The sequence below is a fragment of the Mus caroli genome, unplaced genomic scaffold (assembly GCF_978045245.1).
Source record: "Mus caroli unplaced genomic scaffold, Mus_caroli_1 scaffold_8, whole genome shotgun sequence".
NCBI classification, from domain to species: Eukaryota; Metazoa; Chordata; class Mammalia; order Rodentia; family Muridae; genus Mus; species Mus caroli.
The window spans coordinates 69396143-69423056 of record NW_028227263.1 but is presented as its reverse complement, the minus strand read 5'-3'; positions in this window follow the sequence as shown (position 1 = coordinate 69423056).

Sequence of the window (26914 nt, the reverse complement as noted above, 5' to 3'; positions counted from 1 at the left end):
CTAACTAGTTCATATAACTAATTTCTTGGAGGAAATCCATGAACACAGGTGGCATCTCTTACTTCTTAGTTAAAGATCTATATTTTATTTCATTTGCTTGTGTCTCTGCATGACTTTGTGGAACAGAGATCTTGCCAATGCTCATTAGGTAACAGCATACTTAGAAATAAATTTTGTTTCTTTAATCTACTAGTGGGGTGGGGTGTGAATGTGAAACCACAGCAAAACCTAGACTATTTTGAACAAATTTAACATGGTTGTTCCTTACCTTAAATTATATAAATGGAAAAAAATGGTCAGAATTGAATTTGTTAACCTATACAAAGTCTTTTTCTGAAGTATCTCTTATTTTGGATGTAATCTGAAGCTGTAAGTAATATGGGATGTGGAAAATGACAACTTGAGCTTATTTTCCCCCTTCTACACTCTCCATAATGTTGTCAAGGTCCATTTTGTAGTAGTGAGATTTCACCATAGGACTCCTCTGTTCCATGAAAGTAGTCGTTATTTTAAATAATGGTTGACATCACATTCACACTTTTTTCATGCAGTAAACTTGCAGTATAGATCAGATTGTATCAATATCAACCCTGATGGGTGTTATACATAACATGTCAAAAGGGTAATGAGCTGAACAAACCTAATTTCAGATACAAGTGTAATAGAATTTTGCTACACTCTAAGAATAGATTTCTAGTGAGTATAACCTGACTCAATTTCCATGATTATACTTTTTGGCCAAATAAATACCATATTTAAAAAGTAAATTCTTTTGAGAATGACATGATTCAACTATCATTCATTTTCATTATTGTAGGGATAATGACATTTGAAAGTGTATTTTCTTAGAAGTATAATGAGAGCAATATATTGAAATATGTAGGGATATGAACTTGCCTCTTAGAACTACTCTCACTGTGTCCCATAAGTATGGGTATGTTTCGCATTCATTTTCACTCAATTTGAGACTGTCTTTAATTTTGTTATTTCTCTCTTGACCTGTTTTTCATTCAGTAGAGAGTTATTTAGTTTCCATAAATTTGCAAGCTTTCTATTGTAGGTGATATACAGATATAATCTGAAGTAGTATGATAATCTGAAATTACAGGAGTAATTTCAATTTTAGTGTATTTGTTGAGGCTTGCTTTGTGCCAATCTATACGGTCAATTTTAGAGAAAGCTATGTGTTCTAGAGAAAAATGTATATTCTTTGTTTTTGAGAGAGATGTTCTGTAAATATCTGTTAGGCTCATTTAATTTATAATTGTTAGCTCCAGCCTTTCTCTGTTAAGGTTTGTCTGTATGACCTGTCTATTTGTGATAATGGAGTATTAAAGACTCCCACTGCCACCGTGTGTGGGTCAATGTGTGATTTAAGCTGTAGTGGTGTTTCTTTTATAAACTTGGGTATCCTTGGTTTGGGGATCATTTGTTAGCCATTAAATAAGTGATACCAAAGCTACAGTCCACAGACCCAAAGATGTTAGGAGTAGAGGAAGGAACTAGGTGCACACATGGATCTCACTTGTAGGGGAAAATAGAATGGATTTCATGCATGATTTTGGTGTGGATGGGATGGAACAGGAACAACAGATGGGAGGAAGAGGGAATTCTGAGATAGACAGCTAGAATTGAGGGGCATTTGAGGGATGGTAGGAAGACTGGTGCAGGGGCAACTTCCTAAAATATAAAGTTAATCCTAATGGAGCCTCCCAATAATGGGGAAGCAGAGTTCCAACTGGCCATCCCTTGTCACTAAACCAAGTTTCCAGTAGTGGGATAGACTTACATAGAGTTGCATTGTTGGCCAAAGTGGTCATGGAAATCTCCAAACAACCCTGGTTGTTGCAAAGACAAACTAAGAGCAAGGGCCCATTTTTGAAGATGACACTCACACAAGTCATTGAATCTGGAGAGGTTAAGCTGGTGCCTACATAGAAACTTCACTCTTATTTTCTAGTGTGTTTGGTATGGGAGCATACCAAAGACGGGCTACTGAAAGAGAAATGTATACACCGACTCAGGCACAAAATCTTTAATCTACAGTCTGATCCTGCCTGCAGAATATGCAGGGCAATGGTAAGACAAAACTTGTGGGAGTAATCAACCAATGTCTGATTTGACTTAAAGCCCATTCTATGGGATGGGACCTATACATGGTATAGCTTGGGAATAAGCAAGCATGAGAGCCCAGAGAGCCCAGAGACATAAGGGTAAAAGCAAATACTACTAGCATTCATTTTAAAAGTTAGTGAGAAAAACTCCTGTGTTATTTTGTTATACTCATAGATTAGTGCTTTACTCAGTCATCATCATCATCATCATCATCATCAGAGACAGAGAAGCTTCCTTGGATAGAAGATGGGAACAAATAGAGGCCCATATCTACAGGTGCATTCAGCAGACACACACACACACACACAAACACACACACACACACACACACACACACAGAGAGAGAGAGAGAGAGAGAGAGAGAGAGAGAGAGAGAGAGAGAGAGCATTAATTTAGGGATCCCCAGAGAAGAGGAGGCAAAAGAGTGTAAGAGCTAGAGTGGATAAGAGACACACGTGGAAGAGGCCCTCAAGATAAACTCAGTAAGTTCATACAGAGACTGAGAGACTGAAGCAGCAAGCACAGGGCCTGCACAGGTCTGCACCAGGTCCTCTGTTTACATTATGGCTTCCAGTTTAGTGAATGAGTGTGTCTTTGGTTCTTATGCTGTTTCTTGTGGTTATTTTCCTTCAGTTGATGCTTTGCCCATCTTTGGTGTGAGTGTTTTTGTTCCATCTTACTATACTTGTTTTTTATTAGATATTTTCTTTATTTACATTTCAAATGTTATCCCCTTTCCTAGTTTCCCTCTGAAAACCCCCCTCCCTCCCCCCTTCCTACTTACCAACCCACCTACACATGCTTCCTGGCCCTGACATTCCCCTATACCGGGGCATAGAACCTTCACAGGACCAAAGGCCTCTCCTCCCATTGATGACCAACTAGGCCATCCTCTGCTACATGCGCAGCTGGAGCCATGAGTTCCAACATGTGTACTCTTTGGCTGGTGGATTAGTCCCAGGGATCTCTGTGGGTACTGGTTAGGTCATATTTTTGTTCCTAGTATGGGGCTGCAAACCTCTTCAGCTCCTTGGGTTCTTTTTCTAGCTCCTCCATTGGGGACCCCGTGCTCAGTCCAATGGTTGGCTGAGAGCACTGTTTTTGTTTTGTCTTACTATATATTTTTTTAAGATTTGTTGTTATCACACAGAATCCTGTTCTATTCTTATGAGAGACACAAATGGAGTAGGTCCAGATAGGAGAGGATGTGGTCAGGAACTGGGAAGAGTAGAGGGAAGAGAATTGGTAATCAGATATATTGTGTATCGGTCAGGGTGCTCTAGAATCACAGAAAATATGGAATCTCTCTCTCTCTCTCCCTCTCTCTCCCTCTCTCTCGTGTGTGTGTGTGTGTGTGTGTGTGTGTGTGTGTGTGTGTGTGTGTGTAGAGGATTTATTGGAATGACATGCAGGCTGAAGTCTACCTAATCAAACAATGGCTAGTTATGAACTGAAAGTCCAAGAATCAAGTAGTTGTTCAGGCCTCCAAGGCTAGATGTCTAACTGGAATTCTAAAGAATTGGGCTCCAAAGCTGGTGAAAAATGGGTTTGTTAGCAAGACAAGGGACAAGCAAGCAAAGAGCAAAAAACCCCTTCTTGTATTTCTGTATATAGATTTCCAACAGATGTTATAGCTCAGATTAAAGGTATAACTTCCCACCACAAGATTTGAATTAAAAGTATGTGTCTTTCAGCCTCTAGATCTGAATTAAAGGCCTGTGTCTTTCTGCCTCAAGAACTGAATTAAAGGTGTGTGTCTTCCTATATCAAAGGTCTGGATTAGAAGTAAATTCACCTACCCAAACCAAGTAGAAAATCCCTCATATGTGTTCCCTCTGTTTCTGAATTGGAATTCATTTCAGATGTAACCAAGAACAGCTACCACATATTGTATGATTAAAGAATCTATTTTCAATAAAAATCTTTAAAATTAATAAAAAGAAAAAAAGAAAAAGAAAAAATAAAATAAAAAGAAAAAGAAAAAAAACAGAGAAAAGGAACTTAGGGAGCTTTTAGCTCTATACTTGAATTCCAAAAAGTTAATATTATTTATGTTGGAGAATACTTAAAACTCATAGTTATTAAAGAAAAAGACTGATAACTCATGACAAAATTTAAAGAAAAATGTTACACAAAAAGTAAGAGTTGAAGAGTAAGGAGTTTATGTGCTGCGGACACTAAATTTTTGGTGTGACTTAAGATGAACATCATTCTGTTTTTTGAAACCTTCTATGGGTATTCCTCAAAAGAAATATGCACAAATTCAAGGTTAGAAATGAATCTAAGACTTTATCTCCTAAGGTTTTATAGTAGTTAAGATGGTTAGAAGTATAGGAGAGGGTTCTTTTTACTGAAAGATGAAATGTTTGATACAGTGTACTTTTCTATCAATAAAATCACCTATATTTAGTTCTCTCTTCATTTGTTCTTTGTCTTTTGGGAATGCATTGTGGAAAATATTGGTAACAAATACAAATATGAATTCAAGTAAAAATCTTGAATTTTACTTTAAAATATATCACAATTTTTATACTATTGGAAACAAAATAAAAGACATATTCAGGGAAAGAGAAGAAAAGGAAGGAAGAATGTTATAGATAGCAAGGACAGGCCTGGAGAAAATCCTTGCAAACCTCTTAGCAGTGTATCTGCTCATAAAGAAAGGCACAGTTGTTACTGACATTTTATGTATTGCTGACTTTTTTATTTACAAAGATGACTTCTCACATGATAGAAAAGAATTGGGGTCAAGAGAGCTCAACGATGTACCTTGGATAGCCTACCTTGTGAGTGCTGATCTTCTTGTCATTTCCCAAGCCTCACTAGGTTCTCTAGACATGAGTATGCAGAGCAGGTAAAAGGAACCTTGCTGATGACCCATAGTAGGCTTTTAAAAGATTATCTTTATATAAATTACTAGAGCATTCTGTAACCTCTTCCTATTTGCTATCTCATGATGTGACAGATATGAATTATGTGTACAATGGGTCTGCCATTGTTGTAGATTTACAATGGGTCTGTTGCATTGCCTCTGAAGGTAGGCAGAAACATGATGTAGTATTGCCTATAGACACAGAGACACAGGTCATACATTCCCATAGCAAAAGAACTTGCAAAACATATCAGTATTCTTTCATTTTTTAAATCCCAGAGATCCACAGTAGGAAACTTCCTGCTTAGATATCAATAAAGGCATTTCTCCATGATCTCCTTATGGTGGCCTTGTCTGGAGCTTTCTGGAGTTTGGGTTATTCATTCTAAGTGAACCATAGAGGGCACCTCGAATACAGTATCTAAAAAAACTAGAATAAGACACAGGCATTTCAGAATATTGGATATGTCACAAATTTAGCCGTAGGTTTCAAGTCTACATTGAACTAATTTCTATATGAACTTTGGCCAACTACTTAAGCACTTTGTCAGTCAGGATCTAACTGGGATTCAGACACCATATGATTCTTAAAGCACAAATGATTTATTTCCAATTATCACAGATTATGGGGTAGGTTAGAAGTCTAAAGGTAGATAATCAGCAATGAAGGAATAGCAAGAGAGATCACTCTCTTAAATTGCAGGAACAGACAGAGAGGCAATAAAAGAATAGCAAAAGACAAGGTCACCTTCCGGAAGTGTGTGTCCTTGAATGTGTTTTTCTTGGTAAAACCAAAGAAAAGATTCAATGAGTACTGGAGAATTCAGGTAGAAACAAGAAGATGGAAATACCCTGGCCTTTCTTCTACTGGCCACTTGACAACCTCTTGTTAATGCCTTGCAAATAACCATATCTAGCAAACAGCCCACAGTCATGCAAACTGAGAAAACATGCGAAGGACTTAGCTGCCTTGAAATATAAAATGTGATCCACTATCACATTGTTTTATTATTAAGATACCCATAGGCAAACAGAAAAAATACAACCAATGATATATTAGTACATTTTTAATAATTGATTCTGTAGGGCAAAGGCCCTGTTTGTAGTTGGTTTCTGTGTTATTAATGGGTAAATTTATAAAATTAATCAAAGTCACAAAATATGGCTATAAAATATACATATAAGTGTGTATACAGTAACAACTAAACACTGAAAATGAGCATTTGAAGGGAATAATAAACCAACATGTATAATCTTAGAGCAATGTATATCAGTAGTAGCAGATATAAATTGCAGATAAATTTGGACTCTATTTTTGCAGCAGACCCTGCTTATTATTATTATTATTATCATCATCATCATCATTGTTATTATTATTATTATTATTTTATTTATTTACATTCCAAATGTTGCCTACTCTTTTTGGTTCCCTTCCCATAGTTCTTAATCCTATCCCTCCTTCCCTTTGATTCTGAGAGGTTGCTTCCCCACTCACCTACCCACTCCCACCTCACCCTACTAGAATTCCCCTTCCCTGAGGCATTCAGATTGTATGGGATTAAGCACATCCTCTCCCACTGAGACCAGAAGAGGCAGTCTGCCAGTGGGGTCCACAGACCTGACCATATATGCTTTTTTTTTTTTTTTTTTTGGTTGGAGGCTTAGTCACTGGGAGCCCCCAGGGGTTCAAGTTAGTTGATACCCATTTTCTTCCTATAGGGTTGCAATCCCCTTCAGCTTCTTCAGTCCTTCCCCTAACTCTTCTATAGGGATCCCAGAATTGAGTTCAGTGTTTGTCTGTTGAGTATATGCATCTGCCTTGTTGAGTATATCTATCTGCTGGTAGAGCCTCTCAGAGGACAGCCATGCTAGGCTCCTGTCTGGAAGCACAACACACCATCAGCAATAGCGTCAGGTTTTGGTGCCTGAACTTAGGATGGATCCCAATTTTGGCAGGTCTCAGGATGGCCTTTCCTTCAGTTTCTGCTCTATTTTTTCCCCTGCATTTCCTTTAGACAAGAACAATTTTGGCTCAAAAAATTTGAAGATTTTTTAGCTAATGTCATCTCCATTGGGTCCTGGGAGCCTCTCACATCCCTGGTGTCTTGGACTTTCTAGAGGTATCTCCTGCCCTCCAACCAAATACTGCTCCTTATAAATTTTCTTTCTTCTGGCTCTCTAAGTGTCTCTCCTGTCTCCTCCCCTATACATGATCCTGCCCCCCTTTTCCTTCCCCATCCCCTCTCCCACCAAGGTGCCTCCTTCCATTTCCCTTCCATGATTATTTTGTGGTCCTTTCTAAGTGGGATTGAAGTATCCACACTTGGGCCTTCCTTCTCGTTGAGCTTCATATGGTCTGTGAGTTGTATCATGGATATTCTGAACTTTTTGTCTAATATACATTTATCATAAAGTATGTCCCATGTATGCCCTTTTGGGTCTGGGTTACCTCACTCAGGTTGAAGTTTTCTAGATCCAGCCATTTATCAGCATATTTCATGAAGTCAATGTCTTTAATAGCTGAAAAGTATTCCATTGTGTAAATGTACCACATTTTCTGTATCTATTTTTTCACTGAGGGACATCTGAGTTGTTTTCAGCTTCTGACAATTACAAATAAGGCTGCTATCAACATAGTGGAGTATGTGGCTCTGTGGTATTGTGGAGCATCTTTAGGTATCTGCCAAGGAATGTTATAGATGATTATTCAGGTATAACTCTTTCCAATTTTCTGAGGAACCACAAGATTGATTTCCAGAATGGTTGTAACAGTTTGCAATCCTACCAGGAATGGACGAGTGTTACTCCTTCTCCACATCCTTGCCAGGGTGTGCTGTCACTTGAATTTTTGATCTTAGTCATTCAAATTGGTCTAAGGTGAAATCTCAGTGTCATTTTGATTTGCATTTCCCTGGTGACTAAGGATATTTCTTTAGGTGTTTCTAAGCCATTCCTCAGTTGAGAATTCTCTGTTTATGTCTGTTCCCCCTTTTTAATTGGGTTACTTATTTTTCTGGAGTCTAATTTTTTTAGTTCCTGTGTATTTTGGATATTAGCCCTCTATATCCACTAGGGTTAGGGGAGATCTCTTTCCAATCTGCAGGTTGCCATTTTGTCTTACTGAAAGTGTCCCTTTTCTTGCAGAAGCTCTTCAGTTTCATGAGGTCAATTGATAAATATCATCTGTTGATGTTAGAGCCTGAGCTCTATTCCTGCTCTATTAAGGAAGTTTTCTCCTGTTCCAAAACTTTCAATGTTATTTCCCATCTCTCTTCTATTAGATTCAGTGTATCTGGTTTTATGGAAAGGTCCTTGATCCACTCGGACTTGAGCTTTGTGGAAGGTGATAAATATGGTTCAATTTGCATTCTTCTACATGCAGACCACCAGTTTGACCAGTATCATTTATTGAAGATGCTTTCCTTTTATCCACTGACTCCTTTGTCAAAGATCAAGTGTCTATTGCTGTGAGGGTTTATTTCTGGGTTTTCCATTCTATTCCATTGATATACCTGTCTTTGCACCAATATTATGTGGTTTTTATCACCATTGCTCTGTAGTACCACTTGAGGTTGGGAATGGTGAGTCCAGCAGGAGTTCTTTTGTTGTTTAGAATTGTTTTCACTATCCTGGGTTTTTTTGTTATTCCAGATGAAGTTGAGAATTGCTCTTTCTTTTTCTGTGAAGAACTGAGTAGAAATATGATGGGAATTGCTTTGAATCTGTAGATTTCTTTTGGTAAAATGGCCATTTTTACAATGTTAATGCTACTGATTCATGAGCATGAGCAATCTTTCCAACTTCTGAGTTCTTCTTGGATTTCATTCTTCAGGGACTTGAAGTTCTTGTCATACTGATCTTTCAGTTGCTTGGTTACAGTTACACCAACATATTTTTATAGTATTTGTGACTAATTTCTTCCTTGGCCCATTTAGTTTTTGTTTAAAAGAAGGCTACTGATTTGTTTGACTTGATTTTATATTCAGCCATTCTTTTAAACATTTTTCAGTTGTCAGAGTTCTCTGGTAGAATTTTTGCTGTCTCTTATGTATACTATCATATCAAGAAATGTTTTGAGTTTAGAAATATACTCTGACTTTTAGCATATAATTGTCCCATCACTTGGAGTAATACTCAATAAACGATTGATTATTTGGTACAATTATTTCTGAGGCAATCATGTAGGCATCTGTGTTACATGGATATTGAGGCATGATGGCAGATGTGTTCATTTTTCCATAAACATGAGTATCAAACCTCATTTTGAAGATCTTTCAGCCTCATGGTGCTTTCTTACTGCCAGTGGGCAGATATATATGAGTACTTACAAGCTAAATTCTTCATTGGAATTATTTGATGCAAATGAGATCTGATATTATTCATATGCTTCTTCTTTTCTGCCATTCAGTGATGACTCCCTCCTTCTTCCCTGTGTCATCTTGTCATAAAAATAACAAGAGCAACCTGGCAAGGTTTCTTCAGCCACTGATATGCAGCAGGCTTGGATTCCAGACTTGCTGATTTCCATGATATACAAAGTAATATAGTCATCATTGGCCACTCCATTCTTCTCAGGAGCTCTCCACAGCTTCTTTAGTCAGTATTGATTTCAACAATTTAAGAGATAATTTCCTTGACATACACTGACTCTCATGCTTGATGGGACATTGGCAAGTCTGAGGACAGATCAGAAACTGTCTTTGCATGTGTTTATTAAACCAATCCCAGCATGTTTATATGTATTTTCTTACTACAGTTTACTCACACAATATATCAAAAGTATTTAAATAAAATTTGACATTATTTAATGTACACATAAGGATGCATTCAACTTAGTTTTTTTGTAAGGATCTTGAGCATCTTCAGATTTTGCTATCTACCAGAAAGGCTCTGAATCATTCCCTAATGGATACAAGGGGATAATTCTATAATCATGGCAACCAAGAACACAAATAAGCTCATAGTAATCCATATTCATATACGTAAGATGTCTTTGGGAATTGTAATTTTTTTCTATATGTTCAACTACTTGGCTGAAAACAACTAAGAGTCATAGCTTCTAAAGTACTGAAAATGTATGCAAATATTTAGTGAAAATGCTAGGAAGTATAATAGTAGAAATAAACTTGTTGCCATGATACCTTCAGGATGCTTGCAGTGTAGAAAAATAGAAGCTGTTAAGAGCTGGCAATAGGACATCATCCTTCCAGCCAACAACACTGCCCAGGGCAGAGCTGACATTCTAGACCTGCCTCCCATACTCAAAAACCAGCTTTAATCTCAGGAAGTCCATCATAAGGAGGCTAGCAGATAAGACACTCCACCCACTCCCAATCTTGGCCTAACTGAGAACCCCATGGGGCCCAGCAGAGGAAGGACCTATTCACCATGCAGAAGACACACCGTCCTTCAGGTCTGCAACTCTGCTTCAAACAGAAGGAACCTGTGCTCCAGACGCCCTCTCACACCCAGAGACAGTTTGACTCCCAGGAGGTCCATAATATCCAGACTTACAGGAGGAACAGTCTCCAGTCAGAGAGAGCAAGACCAGTTAACACCAAAGATAACCAGATGGAGAAACCAAGATATCCCACGATAAAATGAAATGTAAACAATGTCTTTCCATCAATCCAGCTCTACAGAGAATAATAGAAAGAAAACTCCAACACAAGTAGGGAAACTACACCCAAGAAAATACAAGAAGTTAATCTCACTACAAGCTCAAAAGAAGAGAACCACACAAACATAATTCCACCTCTAACAAAATAACAGGAAGCAAAAATCATTGGTCTTTAATATCTGTCAGTATCAATGGACTAAATTCCCCAATAAAAAGACATAGTCAAAAAAAAAAAAAAAAAGAAAAGAAAAGAAAAGGACATAGTCTAACTGATTAGATAAATTGGATCCAACATTGTACTGCATACAGGAAACACACCTCAGTTACAAGGACACATACTACTTCAGACTAAAAGGCTAGAAAAAAGTTTTCAAGCAAATGGTCTCAAGAAACAAACTGGACTAGCTTTTCTTACATCCCATAAAATAGGCTTTCAACCATAAGTATCAAAAGAGATGGAGAAGAACATTCCCATTCATCAAAAGAAAAATTCACCAAGAGGAACTCTTAATTCTGAATATCTATACCCTGAATGCAAGGGCACCCACATTTGTAAAAGAAATGTTACTGAAGCTCAAAACACATATTGCACCTCACACAATAATAGTGGGAGATTTCAACATCCCACTATTACCAATGGATAGATCATGGAAACAGAAACTAAACAGAGACACTGTGAAACTAAAGAAGTTATGAACCGAACCGATTTAACAGATATCTACAGAATATTTAACCCTAAACAAAAGAATATAACTTCTACTCACCACTTTGTGGTATCCTCCATAAAATTGGCCATATAACTGGACACAAAACAAGCCTCAACAAATACAAGAAGATAGAAATAATCCCATGCATTCTATTAGATTACCACAGAATAAGGTTGATCTTCAATAACTACAAAAACAACAAAAATCCCACATACTCATGGAAATTGAATAACTTGGTCAGGGAAGAAATAAAGAAAGAAATTAAAGACATTCTAGAATTTAATGAAATTAAGGCACATCATACCCAAACTTATGGGACACGATGAAAGGAATATTGAAAGGAAAATTAATAGCCACATATGTATCAGGACCCATGAACCCACCCAACCCATCTCTTTGGTTGCTGGTTTACACCCTGGGATCTCTGTAGGGTTCAGTTAGTTGATATTGTTGTTCTTCCAATAGGAATGAAATCTCCTTCAGCTCCTTCAATCCTTCTCCTAAATTTTCCATTGGGATCCCCCATCTCAGTCCAGTGATTGGTTGTGAGTATCTGAATTTGTCTTAATTGGGTACTGGCAGAATCTCTCAGAGGACAGCCATACTAGACAGCCATCTAGCCATGCTAGACTCCTACTAGCAAGCACTTCTTGGTATCAGCAATAGTGTAGGGGTTTGGTGTCTGAGAATGGGATGGATCCCAAGGTGGGATAGTCTATATATGGCCTGTCCTTCAGTCTTTTTGTGCTCTTTTTTTTCCCTGTCTTTCCTTATCTGGCATCAATGGGAGGGGAGATACTTGTTCCTGTAGAGGCTTGCTGCCCCATTTAAGGGGATGCTAGAGGAGTGAACAGAGAGTGGATGGGTGGAAGTGCACTTTCTTAGAGACAACAAGGAGGAAGGATGGGGTGGGGGAGTTGCAAAGGAGAGACCAGGAAGGAGGACAACATTTGAAATGTAAATAAATAAAATAGGCAATAAAAATAATAACTTTAAAAAAGAACTGGCAACTGTTTTCATTGTTATGAGTATTAAACAAAGTCAGTCTAGGGTGCATTAAAACAACAAGGATAGTTGATTTGGGAGATTTCCCACATAAATAAATGACACCATAACAATTTTAAATATGTACTCTAATACTTCAGACTGAAAGAATAGTTCAGCTAAAGCTCATAGCATGTACAAACATCAGAAAAAGAAAATAATTAGGAAAATGTCACCTCTTTCCAGTTCCAGCAGTTCCTTGTTACCTGAGACAAATCAAGAAAATCTTGAGATGTACATGGGTGATCATGAGTTTCAAATCATTAGGCTTGAAGCAATATAGATGAACCATTCAACATATCCGCTGTTTATCTAGTATTTATGTTATTTAAGGTATGATCAGAAACCTAAAGATGGTTTGAAGTTCCCAGGAGGATGTACAGATGTTCTTGGGCTACATGCAAATACCATACAGCCTTATTCAAGACAAGAAAGCAGGAATAGGTCTGGGTAGCCAGTAAAAGGTGGATTGGTGTCTTGGAACCATAGTCCAGTGGATACTGAATGGTGACTGTAATGGGAGGATTTGTACCTAGTGCTCACCCAAGATCAGAACTACCATGTGGTACCAAAAGCCCAGCAGGAAAACCTCATTTTATCTGAAGTATTGGAATACTGAAAAGTGTATTTCATTCATAGAGAGAAATATTTAACCCGGGAGTGAAACTTTTTCTGGACACACACACACACACACACACACACACACACACACACACACACACACACACACACATTCTAAGTACAAGATCTAGAAGAGAAGAACTAATTCTAAGAAATATAGCTGCATCCCAGGAAAATCCTAAATGATTTTTCAAAAAGCCTAGTAGTCAGACTAGAGTAAGTCTACATTCAAACTGTCTTAACATGAACTCAAATACTTACAAAATAGCATGTAGAAAAATGTAAATCAGCCTACTAAAAGTCAGTGCTGTCACTAAGTACAGACATCAGAACGAATGTGTTCCAGTCATCAGAACCCAAAATTTAGATTAACATATAGGTTATGTTCACAACTTTTACCAAAGTATTTTATATAGAAACAAAAATGGTCAAATTAGAAAGTACCTTCAACTTGAATGTGGTGCAGTGTGATAAATATGGATCCCTTTGAATTCTTCTACATGGAGACATCCAGTTAGACCAGTACCATTTGTCAAAGAAGTTATCCCTTTTCCTATATACGATTTTGGCTTCTTTGTCAAAAGACAAGTAACTGTAGGTGTGTGGGTTTACTTCTGAGATCCTCAATTCAGTTTCATTGATCAATATGTCTGTTTCTACATGCAGTTTTTATTACAGAAAATTGTATTTCATCAATAGAAGGAAATAATTAACCCTGGAGTAACCTTTTTCTGGATAAACCAAAAGAATTCTAAGAACAAGATTTAGGAGGGTAGAGATACTTCTAAGAAACTTAACTGTGATCCAGGATAAACTAAAATTTTGTACTTAAATTTGTAAATATAAAATTTGTATTACAGCTTGATGTCAGGGCTAGTGGGGCATCCAGAATTTCTCTTATTGTTTAAGATTGTTTTAGCTATCCTGAGTTTTTTTATTTTTCCATATGAAGTTGAGAATTGTTCTTTCAACATCTGTAAAGACATCAACATAAAACCAGAGGCTAAATCTAATAGAAAAGAAGGTGGAGAATAGCCTTGAAGTCATTGGTACAGGAGACACCTTTCTGAGCAGAACACCAGTGGCTCAGGCACTACAATTAATAAGTGGGGCCCTCATGAAACTGAAAACTTCTATATGTCAAATGATACTGTCAGTAGGACAAAACAGCAGCCTACAGATTAGAAAAACATCTTCAACAGTCCTACATCTGACAGAGGGCTAATATCCAATATATATATATAGAACTCAGGAAGTTAGATACCAACAATCCAAATAACCCAATTGAAAAGTGGGGTATAGAGTTAAAAAGAAAATTCTCAGTAGAGGAATCTTGAATAGCTGAGAACCACCAAAAGACATGTTCATAGTCCTTAGTCATCTGGGAAATGCAAATTAAAACAACTTGGAAATTCCACCTTACATCCATCAGAATGGCTAAGATAAAAAACTCAATGGACATCACCTGCTGGCAAGGTTGTGGAACAAGGGGAACACTCCTCCACTGATAATGTGATTACAAATTTGTACATGCCTTTTGGAAATTAATTTCATGGTTTCTCAAAAATTAGGAATCACTTTATCTCAAGATTCAGCTATACTACTACTGGGCATATACCCAAAAGATGTTCCACCATCTCTCAAGGACACTTATTCAACGACATTCATAGCAGCATTATTTGTAATAGATGGAAAATGGAAACAATCTAGGTGTCCCTAAACTGAAGAATGGATGAAGAAAATGTCACTTTTTTAGACAATAGGATATTACTCAGCCATTAAAAGCAAGGACATTATGAATTTCTCAAGTAAATGGTTGGAACTAGAAAATATCATACCTTGGGAGGTAAGCTGTGGGGAGAACCTCCAGAATGTACCAGAGACCTGGGTAGTGAGAGACTCTGTAGACTCAAAGGGAGGGACTTTAGATTAAATGCCCTACAGTGGGGAGAGGGAACTTGTAGAGACCACCTTCAGCAGAAAGACAGGGAGGGCATCATGTGAAGGATTGGGTTGTCATCCCACTGACCCATAATTATTCCTGTCTGAAAGAACTGCAGGGACAAAAACGGAAAAGAACCTAAGGAAAAGGAGGCCCAGTGACAGGCCCAAAGTGGGATCCAGCTCAACGGGGGGACCCAAGGTCTGACACTATTTACTGAGGGTATAGAGCGATCACAAAAAAAGAGACCTATCATGACTGCCCTGGAAAAGACTCAACAAGCAGCTGAAAGAGTCAGATGCAGATATTTGCACCCAACCAACAGACAGAAGCTGCTGACCCATGGGGGTGAATTAGGGAGAAGCTGGAAGAAGCTAAGGAAGCAGACAACCCTGTAGGAGGACCAGCAGTCTCAATTAACCTAGACCCCCCCAAGATCTCCCCGACACTGGACCACCAATATGGCAGCATACACACGTACTGATATGAGGCCCCTAAGACATATTCAGCAGAGGACTGGGTTCAGTCAGGGAAGATGAACCTAACGCTCAAGACACTGGAAGCCCCAGGGAGTTTAGAGGTCTGATGGAGTAGGAAGTAGTGTTGGGGACATCCTCATGGAGACAGCAGTGTGGGGAGGAGGTATGGGATGCAGAATACTCAGAGGGTGGACTAGGAGAGGGATATAATCTGAAGTGTAAAAAACAATATTTAATATTTTAAACCAACAAAAGGAGTTCAGCAGCTAGAGGATGAAGAAGAAAAGGACAAGCACACGTGCACCAGAGACCAGTAACTCAGAGAAGATGACATAGGGAAAAGGAGCATCAGGCCAGGGAAGGCGAGGATTATTCATATGGAAATAAAGACAAAGATGACACTCAGTGTCTCATAAGAACCCCGCCCCCCCAAAAAAAAACAAACAAACAAGAGGACTGGGGCTGGAGCTGGAGAGATGATTCAGTGGTTTAGACCACTGGCTGCTCTTCCGGAGGACTGAGGTTCGAACCTAGCAACCAGCACTTTCTGCAACTCAAGTTGCAGGCTATCCAATGACCTCTTCTGGCCTTCATTGGCAAGAGGCACAGATATGGGACACATACATACATTCAGGCAAAATATACAAATACATACAAAAAATAAAGTTTAAAAAAATAAGGATCAAAGCAGCAATTAAGTAATACAGAAATCATTATCTCCTAGCCCAGAATTTTATAACCAATAAAAATATTTTCCAAAGTGGATGCAAATAAACAATCAGGTATGCACGTCTGAAAGAATTTGGCATCAACAGCCTCCTAATCTAAGCCATGCTAAAGGAAGGCGGAGAATAAATAATGCCATAAGACATCTGAGACTATTTGAGTGCAAAGCACGGGAAATGGTAACTATATGTGTAATACCTTTTAAAGGATGTTTATAAGAAAACTGGCTGTTTAAATAAAAATGTATTATCCAATTTATACTAGTTTGTAAGTGCTTTCTAATAATGCCCAAGGCCAGGAAAGAAGAATTGAAAGTGTACTATTAAGTCTATTTTACTATAGATTAAGTAGTAAATATCATTTAAAAGCAGCTAATTATACATTAAAGCTCTATACCACCTTAAAGCAATCACTGAGATGGCAGAGCTGAGTTAGAACAAGTGATGAGCAAGGCAATTCAGCATAATGATGAACCCAGCCTTGAAAAGGAAGCCAAAAAAGGACAAGAGCACATGACACAGATGGACTGCAATGACTACGATGATGATAAAACTAAAGTAATAAAAATACTAAATGAAGACATGGATAATAAAAGTAATTTATAATTTTTGACTGTTTACTGGCTGGAAACATGCCCAGAAGACTCAGGAAACACAACTCTGTGTATGTCTTGTGAAACTGGTTTAAAAGAGGATTGACTTGAGGATGGAAAAGTGTGGGTCATGCCATCCCACAGGGTGGGACTCCAAATAGAAGAGAAGAGATAAAGGGAAAAGCCAGTTCACTGTTGATCTGCTTCTTTGCTGCCCTTATGTGAACAACCCCACAACACTCCCTACCACAGTGGTGCATGAACTGTGATATCCATTGCTTTTTTTTTTCCAATTTTTTATTAGGTATTTTCTTCATTTACATTTCAAATGCTATCCTGGAAATCCCCCATACCTTCCCCCTGCCCTGCTCCCTTACCTACCCACTCCTACTTCTTGGCCCTGGCGTTCCCCTGTACTGAGGCATATAAAGTTTGCAAGACCAAGGGGCCTCTCGTCTCCAATGATGGCCAACTAGGCCATCTTCTGCTACATATGCAGCTAGAGACAAGAGCTCTGGGGGTACTAGTTAGTTCATATTGTTGTTCCACCTATAGTGTTGCAGACCCCTTCAGCTCCTTGGGTACTTTCTCTAGCTCCTCCATTGGGGGTCCTGTGTTCCATCCAATAGCTGACTGTGAGCATCCACTTCTGTTTTTGCCATGCACCGACATAGCCTCACAAGAGACAGCTATATCAGGGTCCTTTCAACAAAATCTTGCTGGCATATGCAATGGTGTCTGCATTTGGAGGCTGATTATGGGATGGATCCCCGGGTGCGGCAGTCTTTAGATGTTCCAAGTTTGGAGCTGAGACCTTGGTTTTAATAATGACTTCTTATGGAAGCCATTAAAGGCATGAGTGATAGGACTGAAAACAAAAAAGGTTTTTGTAAACTAAAGTTCTGATTCCTTATCCCCAAAAGCATATATCTAATAATCCTTTAACACCATCTTTAGAGACAGACAACTAAGAAAGGTATTGAGGTATACTGAATCTGGGATGATTAGACTCTGATTCAATTAAACATGTATCCTTGTAAGAAAATACACTTAAACACTCTCCCTCTTCCTTCCTTCATCAAATAGATTTCTCAAAACTTAACTGACCACATGACCACAGAGGAAGAGAACAGATGAAGATAGAGAGCTCTCCCTAGTTTCCAAACCTCCTGGAACATTGATCTTTAACTTTCAGGCTCCCAGAGTCTGAGATGCTTACAAACCACCCAATCTAAACTATCGTGTAATAGCACCCTAAGACCACTAAGATAAGGGGTAAATCAGCATTCATCAAACGTCACAGCTTTTACTCATAAAAAGCCCCTGTTAACAAAATTTACAAACCATAAAATGAGGAAAGTTATTTTTCAATCTCATTCTGGAGTAATATCTAAGATTATAAATAATTTCAGAATAAATATTTTTGTATGTAAGGTATGTAAATAATGATGTTATCGATAAGAAAAAAGATAATAAGTACAGAAAAATTGAAAAAAAATGACCAAAATAAAATATGGTTGCAAATAAGTATTTTAAAATATTCCTAATATAGTTAATCTTTAGATTCTAAAGAGTAATGAGCCCCTTAACAACTATCTCCAAAAATATTTACATCATGATTCCTAGCAGTAGCAAAATTATAGTTATGAAGTAGCAGTGAAAAAAATTATGTTTGGGAGTCACTATAACATGGGGAACTGTTTTAAAGGGCTGTAGCACTAGGAAGGTTGAGAACCACTGCTGTAGAGAACTGCAAATGAATCCAGAGTACAGTCTCAATACACTGCTTTTAGATGGGATGATGGTTTTTAAAATGAACTATGCTAAATATTAACTTGGCAAAGATGTGAGGGACTAAAAGTCTTACTGTTGGTAGAGAACAAAATAGTACAGTCATTTTTTGAAAAATACTGCAGTTTATGGTAAAGTTAACCTCATAAATTAAGACCATATTACACATGGGTGAGCTTTCGATCTGCCACCAGTACAGTAATGTCCTTTTAGAATGACACATGCATGTACATAGATCAAGGAGAACACAAATCTTTCTGGATTGATTGGCAGCAAACCACTAAAAGACAGGGATGGACTTGGGGTGGATTATCCTAATTCTCCTAGTGGTGTTTAGAAGGAATAACTCATCTGGACATCTGATCTTCAAAATTACAGCCTCCAGCAATGCAATTACGTTTAGGGATGAATAATATATTTATCACGGATCAATTTACTCAACCACAAGTAACCAAGAGATTGGAACACATTGGCTCACATATTTGTAATCAAATGTTCACAGTACTCAGAATAGTTTCATGTATCATGCCAAAAAATCTAGTATGATAGCAAATAAAGAAGAGAGTGGAATACCTTCAAAAAGAATGCAGAATAAGGCAAGTAGACCATGGATATAATTCAGTAGTAGAGTACCTATCTAGCATAGTAAAGCCCTAAGGTTTTGATGCATGAAAAACATTTCACACCCCAACCATGTAGAAAAATTAGAAAATAATTTGCTAATAATTGGTTGGAAAAAGCCAACCAATAAATGGGAAATGTATATACTCATTTATATGAGACTCTAAATATTTGAATCAATGTATAGTAATAAGAACAGATAAGTGACTACTCAGGGTCCAAAGGAAGGATAGGCAGAGGGAATAGCATGAAGCTGCGGATAATGCCTGGGGTCGTTTATATGGTCCTTATTGATGATGGTTTCACAGAGATTAAGGGGAATTTTATCACTCACTGTTATAAAGAGTAAGAGCGTCAAACAGGATATAAGTCCTGCTTTCAGAGTCCACTATGTATACATAGTATGCAGCAATGAGAGGCAATGGGAATTGAGGCCAGGAAATGGAAACAGTGGCAACTATGAAGAAGGCTGTGTACTTACACACAAACACAAATGGAAACACTAGGGAAACTTAAATGTGTGTTTCTTATAAATTATTTAATGCTTGCCATTTCAGTAAAATTTTTACATATTTGGTACCAATTTTACCAAGTCACAGCAAACCAGAATACAGTAAACTACCATATAAAAGAAGAAAAATAGGAATTACATCTCAAACACAATGAGCTTCTCCAGTGTTCCTCTTTTCATAATATCTGAAGGACCTCAGATCTCATGGAAAACTGATGAAAGTTGACGTGCTTGGGGCTTTTGTTTTGTTTTATTTCATTTTCAAATAATGAGGTGCACTTCTAGAGATAGTCATGGGCAATGTCCTCTGCCTAATTCAGTCTCTGAGAAGACAGCTCATCAGAGTAATTTACCCCTGCTTGGCCATCTTCAGTTTCTCCTGGGAAAAATATCTTTTACTTTAAGAATGCTGCAAAACTCCTAAATCTTGAGCACTGAGATCTTTGCATAACCTTGGGCTGATCCAAACCACTTTTGAAACATAACCTTTTCATATGTGTAATGGTTAATAACAGAGGCCTTACCATGTGTTCATAAGATTTTAAGCGTCAACATATATAAAGAGTCCCATAGAGAGATGTGTGTGGCATTAAGTTAGTTCCCTTTGGCTGACTTTTCCTTCTTCCCACCATCACCCTTGTCCCCAGGACCTTTTCTACCAGATAATAAATTCAGAATAAGATATTTTATTCTTTATGTACAAATTTAGTTGAGAGTAAATCCATGATCTACTCATATAAAACATTTTTTAAATTAAGGAAAATAGTGTACAAGACCAACTCTGTTATTATGAGAAATGTAGATTTGAACTTGGCCTGAGGAAGAGTCCTTGACTGGATTTTAATCAACAGAACCAGTGTTTCTAAGTCAAAGCCAAATGCTTGTGACACATGATAAAAAATGTATGAACTTACTGAAGGTTATTTATAAGCTGATAAAAAGTTAATATAACCATACAGAACCATTGCACAATAACCAGAGGGTAAAATTGACATTTTATTAAAATGACCCTCAATCATTTTATCTTCTGCCTATACTATATAGTCACTTTAGCAGGTTCTGTAGGTACAAAGGAGCTCCCACCTCACCTAATGTGTGATGGACCCGAGGTAGAAGAAAGTTGTTTCAGAAAAAAAAAGGCACATTAAAATATATTCTACAAATATTTATTAAGTGGTTCCTCCATGTTAGACTTGAACATTGTAAATCAAAACACATTCCCTTAAAGAGGCCTTAAGGACAAGGTGGAAGAAATTCATGTCAGCACATAGAATGCCTATGGGGAATTAGGAAAGTCCAACAGAGTACCTTGTGGAGAAAGAGGTTGCAAGAAGCAAACTGACTTAGTCAGAATTCAATCATTAAAGTATTTATCTATTCAGGAAATATTACATTTTGACAAACATTAGGTCTAGCGATAGGAATTGAATAATAAGAACCCAATCCAATTCCCACTGAGGCAACTCATTACAGTGAGGTTTTGCTTTGTAACAAAACTAAGTTCCGGGGAAGAAAAAACCCTCTATTTTCTGAGCAAATAAATACTAATATTTTATTGTTCAGCATTCACTTAAAATGATAAAAAACAGATTTTTATTTAAAAGTTGTATTATTTTTATTTATTGTGTCTGTGTGGGTGTGTGCGGGTGGATGCATGTGCCTTGTTTTTTTCTGGGGTAAGGAGTATCTGGGGACAGTTTGTAGGAATGAGTTGTTCCCTTCAATAATCTAGCTCCAAATGATTGAACTCAGGCCAACAGGCTTGACAGAAAACATTTTAAACATCAAGTGTCATCTTATTTTCCCATAGACCAGCTTTTTTTTTTTCCACTGTTTTTTTTTTATTACATATTTTCCTCAATTACATTTCCAATGCTATCCCAAAAGTCCCCCATACCGCCCCCCACTTCCCTACCCTCCCATTCCCATTCTTTTGGCCCTGGCATTCCCCTATATTGGGGCATATAAAGTTTGCAAGTCCAATGGGCCTCTCTTTCCAGTGATGGCCGACTAGGCCATCTTTCGATACATATGCAGCTAGAGACAAGAGCTCCGGGGTTCTGGTTAGTACATCATGTTGTTCCAACTATAGGGTTGCAGATCCCTTTAGCTCCTTGGGTACTTTCTCTAGCTTCTCCATTGGGAGCACTGTGATCCATCCAATAGCTGACTGTGAGCATCCACTCCTGTGTTTGCTAGGCCCCTGCATAGTCTCACAAGAGACAGCTATCTTTGGGTCCTTTCAGCAAAATCTTGCTAGTGTATGCAATGGTGTCAGCGTTTAGAAGCTGATTATGGGATGGATCCCTGGATACAGCAGTCTCTAGATGGTCCATCCTTTCATCACAGCTCTGAACTTTGTCTCTGTAACTCCTTCCCTGGGTGTTTTGTTCCCAATTCTAAGAAGGGGCACAGTGTCCACATTTTGGTCTTCATTCTTCTTGAGTTTCATGCGTTTAGCAAATTGTATCTTATATCTTGGGTATCCTAAGTTTTGGGCTAATATCCACTTATCAGTGAATACATATTGTGTGAGTTCCTTTGTGATTGTGTTACCTCACTCAAGATGATGCCCTCCAGGTCCATCCATTTGGCTAGGAATTTCATAAATTCATTCTTTTTAATAGCTGAGGAGTACTCCATTGTGTAAATGTACCATAATTTCTGTATCCATTCCTCTGTTGAGGGACATCTGGGTTCTTTCCAGCTTCTGGCTATTATAAATAGGGCTGCTATGAACATAGTGGAGCATGTGTCCTTCTTACCGGTTGGGACATCTTCTGGATATATGCCCAGAAGAGGTATTGCTGGATCCTCCGGTAGTACTATGTCCAATTTTCTGAGGAACTGCCAGACTGATTTCCAGAGTGGTTGTACAAGCTTGCAATCCCACCAACAATGGAGAAGTGTTCCTCTTTCTCCACATCCTCGCCAGCATCTGCTGTCACCTGAATTTTTGATCTTAGCCATTCTGACTGGTGTGAGGTGGAATCTCAAGGTTGTTTTGATTTGCATTTCCCTGATGATTAAGGATGTTGAACATTTTTTCAGGTGCTTCTCTGCCATTCGGTATTCCTCAGGTGAGAATTCTTTGTTCAGTTCTGAGCCCCATTTTTTAATGGGGTTATTTGACTTTCTGGAGTCCACCTTCTTGAGTTCTTTATATATATTGGATATTAGTCCCTTGTCTGATTTAGGATAGGTGAAGATCCTTTCCCAATCTGTTGGTGGTTTTTTTGTCTTATTGATGGTGTCTTTAGCCTTGCAGAAGCTTTGTAGTTTCATGAGGTCCCACTTGTCAATTCTCGATCTTACAGCACAAGCCATTACTGTTCTATTCAGGAATTTTTCCCCTGTGCCCATATTTTCAAGGCTTTTCCCCACTTTCTCCTCTATAAGTTTCAGTGTCTCTGGTTTTATGTGAAGTTCCTTGATCCACTTAGACTTGACCTTAGTACAAGGAGATAGGAATGGATCTATTTGCATTCTTCTACATGTTAACAACCAGTTGTGCCAGCACCATTTGTTGAAAATGCTGTCTTTCTTCCACTGGATGTTTTTAGCTCCCTTGTCGAAGATCAAGTGACCGTAGGTGTGTGGGTTCATTTCTGGGTCTTCAATTCTATTCCATTGGTCTATTTGTCTGTCACTATACCAGTACCATGCAGTTTTTATCACAATTGCTCTGTAGTAGAGCTTTAGGTCCGGCATGGTGATTCCACCAGAGGTTCTTTTATCCTTGAGAAGAGTTTTTGCTATCCTAGGTTTTTTGTTATTCCAGATGAATTTGCAGATTGCACTTTCTAATTCGTTGAAGAATTGATTTGGAATTTTGATGGGGATTGCATTGAATCTGTAGATTGCTTTTGGCAAGATAGCCATTTTTACAATGTTGATCCTGCCAATCCATGAGCATGGGAGATCTTTCCATCTTCTGAGATCTTCTAGAATTTCTTTCTTCAGAGACTTGAAGTTTTTATTATACAGATCTTTCACTTCCTTAGTTAGAGTCACGCCAAGATATTTTATATTATTTGTGACTATTGAGAAGGGTGTTGTTTCCCTAATTTCTTTCTCAGCCTGTTTATTCTTTGTGTAGAGAAAGGCCATTGATTTGTTTGAGTTAATTTTATATCCAGCTACTTCACCAAAGCTGTTTATCAGGCTTAGGAGTTCTCTGGTGGAATTTTTAGGGTCACTTATATATACTATCATATCATCTGCAAAGAGTGATATTTTGACTTCATCTTTTCCAATTTGTATCCCTTTGATCTCCTTTTGTTGTCGAATTGCTCTGGCTAGGACTTCAAGTACAATGTTGAATAGGTATGGAGAAAGTGGACAGCCTTGTCTAGTCCCTGATTTTAGAGGGATTGCTTCAAGCTTCTCACCATTTACTTTGATGTTGGCTACTGGTTTGCTGTAGATTGCTTTTATCATGTTTAGGTATTGGCCTTGAATTCCTGATCTTCCCAAGACTTTTATCATAAATGGGTGTTGGATCTTGTCAAATGCTTTTTCTGCATCTAACGAGATGACCATGTGGTTTTTGTCTTTGAGTTTGTTTATATACTGGATTACGTTGATGGATTTCCGTATATTGAACCATCCCTGCATCCCTGGGATGAAACCTACTTGGTCAGGATGGATGATTGTTTTGATGTGTTCTTGGATTCGGTTAGCAAGAACTTTATTGAGGATTTTTGCATCAATATTCATAAGGGATATTGGTCTGAAGTTTTCTATCTTTGTTGGGTCTTTTTGTGGTTTAGGTATCAGAGTAATTGTGGCTTCATAGAATGAGTTGGGTAGAGTACCTTCTGTTTCTATTTTGTGGAATAGTTTGTGAAGAACTGGGATTAGATCTTCTTTGAAGGTCTGATAGAACTCTGCACTAAACCCATCTGGTCCTGGGCTTTTTTTGGTTGGGAGACTATTAATGACTGCTTCTATTTCTTTGGGGGATATAGGGTTGTTTAGATCATTAACCTGATCTTGGTTCAACTTTGGTACCTGGTATCTGTCTAGGAACTTCTCCATTTCATCCAGGTTCTCCAGTTTTGTTGAGTATAGCCTTTGGTAGAAGGATCTGATGGTGTTTTGGATGTCTTCAGGATCTGTTGTTATGTCTCCTTTTTCATTTCTGATTTTGTTAATTAGAATACTTTCCCTGTGCCCTCTAGTTAGTCTGGCTAAGGGTTTATCTATCTTGTTGATTTTCTCAAAGAACCAGCTCCTTGATTGGTTGATTCTTTGAATAGTTCTTCTTGTTTCCACTTGATTGATTTCGCCCCTGAGTTTGATTATTTCCTGCCGTCTACTCCTCTTGGGTGAATTTGCTTCCTTTTGTTCTAGTGCTTTTAGGTGTGTTGTCAAGCTGCTAATGTGTGCTCTTTCTAGTTTCTTTTTGGAGGCACTCAGAGCTATGAGTTTTCCTCTTAGAAATGCTTTCATTGCGTCCCATAAGTTTGGGTATGTTGTGGCTTCATTTTCATTGAACTCTAAAAAGTCCTTGATTTCTTTCTTTATTCCTTCCTTGACCAAGGTATCATTGAGAAGAGTGTTGTTCAGTTTCCACGTGAATGTTGGCTTTCTATTATTTATTTTGTTATTGATGATCAGCCTTAGTCCATGGTGATCTGATAGGATGCATGGGACAATTTCAATGTTTTTGTATCTGTTGAGTCCTGTTTTGTGCCCAATTACGTGGTCAATTTTGGAGAAGGTACCATGAGGTGCTGAGAAGAAGGTGTATCCTTTTGTTTTAGGGTAAAATGTTCTGTAGATATCTGCCAGATCCATTTGATCCATAACTTCTGTTAGTTTCACTGTGTCCCTGTTTAGTTTCTGTTTCCATGATCTGTCCATTGGTGAAAGTGGTGTGTTGAAGTCTCCCACTATTATTGTATGAGGTGCAATGTGTTCTTTGAGATTTACTAAAGTTTCTTTAATGAATGAGGCTGCCTTTGTATTTGGAGCATAGATATTCAGGATTGATAGTTCCTCTTGGAGGATTTTACCTTTGATGAGTATGAAGTGCCCCTCCCTGTCTTTTTTGATGACTTTGGGTTGGAAGTCAATCTTATCTGATATTAGAATGGCTACTCCAGCTTGTTTCTTCAGACCATTTGCTTGGAAAATTGTTTTCCAGCCTTTCATTCTGAGGTAGTGTCTATCTTTTTCTCTGAGATGAGTTTCTTGTAAGCAGCAAAATGTTGGGTCTTGATTGTGTAGCCAGTTTGTTAGTCTATGTCTTTTTATCGGGGAGTTGAGTCCATTGATATTAAGAGATATTAAGGAAAAGTAATTGTTGTTTCCTGTTATTTTTGTTGTTAAAGTTGGCATTCTGTTCTTGTGGCTGTCTTCTTTTCGGTTTGTTGAGGGATTACCTTCTTGTTGTTTCTAGGGCGTGGTTCCTGTCCTTGTATTGTTTTTTTTTCTGTTATTATCCTTTGAAGGGCTGGATTCGTGGAGAGATAATGTGTGAATTTGGTTTTGTCGTGGAATACTTTGGTTTCTCCATCTATGTTAATTGAGAGTTTGGCTGGGTATAGTAGCCTGGGCTGGAATTTGTGTTCTTTTAATGTCTGTATAACATCTGTCCAGGATCTTCTGGCTTTCATAGTCTCTGGTGAAAAATCTGGTGTAATTCTGATAGGCTTGCCTTTATATGTTACTTGGCCTTTTTCTCTTACTGCTTTTAGTATTCTATCTTTATTTAGTGCATTTGTTGTTCTGATTATTATGTGTCGGGAGGTATTTCTTTTCTGGTCCAGCCTATTTGGAGTTCTGTAGGCTTCTTGTATGTTCATGGGCATCTCTTTCTTTAGATTTGGGAAGTTTTCTTCTATAATTTTGTTGAAGATGTTTGCTGGTCCTTTGAGTTGAAAATCTTCATTTTCATCCACTCCTATTATCCGTAGGTTTGGTCTTCTCATTGTGTCCTGTATTTCTTGGATGTTTTGAGTTAGGATATTTTTGCATTTTCCATTTTCCTTGATTGTTGTGCCAATGTTCTCTATGGAATCTTCTGCACCTGAGATTCTCTCTTCCATCTCTTGTATTCTGTTGCTGATGCTTGCATCTATGGTTCCAGATTTCTTTCCTAGGGTTTCTATCTCCAGTGTTGCCTCATTTTGGGTTTTTTTTTATTGTGTCTACTTCCCTTTTTAGGTCTAGTATGGTTTTGTTCATTTCCATCATCTGATTGGATGTGTTTTCCTGTTTCTCTTTAAGGACTTCTACCAGTTTGGTTGTGTTTTCCTGTTTTTCT